The sequence below is a fragment of the Physeter macrocephalus genome, chromosome 4 (genome assembly GCF_002837175.3).
Source record: "Physeter macrocephalus isolate SW-GA chromosome 4, ASM283717v5, whole genome shotgun sequence".
Lineage (NCBI taxonomy): Eukaryota > Metazoa > Chordata > Mammalia > Artiodactyla > Physeteridae > Physeter > Physeter macrocephalus.
In genome coordinates, this window is record NC_041217.1 from 10,391,716 (window position 1) to 10,393,467 (window position 1,752).

A 1,752-nucleotide genomic window follows, 5' to 3' on the forward strand; every position below is an offset into this window, starting at 1 on the left:
AATTTGTCCATTTCTTCCAGGTTGTCCATTTTATTGGCATAGAGTTGCTTGTAGTAATCCGTCATGATTCTTTGTATTTCTGCAATGTTAGTTGTTACTTCTCTGTTTTCGTTTCTAATTCTATTGATTTGAGTCTTTTCCCTTTTTTTCTTGATGAGCCTCACTAATGGTTTATCAATTTTGTTTCTCTTCTCAAAGAACCAGCTGTTAGTTTTATTGATCTTTGCTATTGTTTCCTTCATTTCCTTTTCATTCATTTCTGATCTGATTACTTCTGCTAAGTTTTGGGGGGTTTTTTGTTCTTCTTTCTCTAATTGCTTTAGGTGTAAGGTTAGGTTGTTTATTTGAGATGTTTCTTGTTTCTTGAGGTAGGATTGTATTGCTATAAACTTCCTTCTTAGAACTGCTTTTGCTGCATCTCATTGGTTTTGGGTTGTGTTTTCATTGTCATTTGTTTCTAGGTTTTCTTTTTGATTTCCTCTTTTATTTCTTCAGTGATCTCTTGGTTATTTAGTAGTGCCTTCTTTAGCCTCCCTGTGTTTGTATTCTTTACAGTTTTTTTTCCCTGTAATTGATATCTAGTCTCATAGCATTGTTGTTGGAAAAGATGCTTGATACTATTTCAATTTTCTTAAATTTACCAGGGCTTGATTTGTGACCCAAAATATGATCTGTCCTGGAGAATGTTCCATGAGCACTTGAGAAGAAAGTGTATTCTGTTGTTTTTGGATGGAATGTCGTATACATATCAATTAAGTCCGTCTTCTTTAATGTATCATTTAAAGCTTGTGGTTCCTTATTTATTTTCATTTTGGAGGATCTGTGCATTGGTTAAAGTGGGGTGTTAAGTCCCCTACTATGATTGTGTTACTGTCGATTTCCCCTTTTATGGCTCTTACCATTTGCCTTATGTACTGAGGTGCTTGTATGTTGGGTGCATAAATATTTTCAATTGTTATATCTTTTTCTTGGAATGATCCCTTTATCATTATGTAGTATCCTTTTTTTCTCTTGTAATAGTCTTTATTTTAAAGTCTATTTTGTCTGATATGAAAATTGCTACTCCAGCTTTCTTTTGATTTCCTTTTGTGTGGGATATCTTTTTCCATCCCCTCACTTTCAGTCTGTATGTGTCCCTAGGTCTGAAGTGAGTCTCTTGTAGACAGCATATATACAGGTCTTGTTTTTGTATCCAATCAGCCAGTCTGTGTCCTTTGGTTGGAGCATTTAATCCATTTACATTTAAGATAATTATCAATATGTATGTTCCTATTACCATTTTGTAAATTGTTTTGAGTTTGTTACTGTAGGTCTTTTCCTTCTCTTGTGTTTCCTGCCTAGAGAATTTCCTTTAGCATTTGTTGTAAAGCTGGTTTGGTGGTGCTGAATTCTCTTAGCTTTTGTTTGTCTGTAACGCTTTTGATTTTTCCATTGAATCTGAATGAGATCCTTGCTGGGTAGATTAATCTTTGTTGTTGGTTTTTCCCTTTCATCACTTTAAGTATGTCCTGCCACTCCCTTCTGGCTTGCAGAGTTTCTGCTGAAAGATCAGCTATTAACATTATGGGGATTCCCTTGTATATTATTTGGTGTTTTTCCCTTGTTGCTTTTAATATTTTTTCTTTGTATTTAATTTTTGATAGTTTGATTAATATGTGTCTTGGTGTATTTCTCCTTGGATTTATCCTGTATGGATAATCTCTGTGCTTCCTGGACTTGATTGACTATTTCCTTTTCCATATTAGGGAAGTT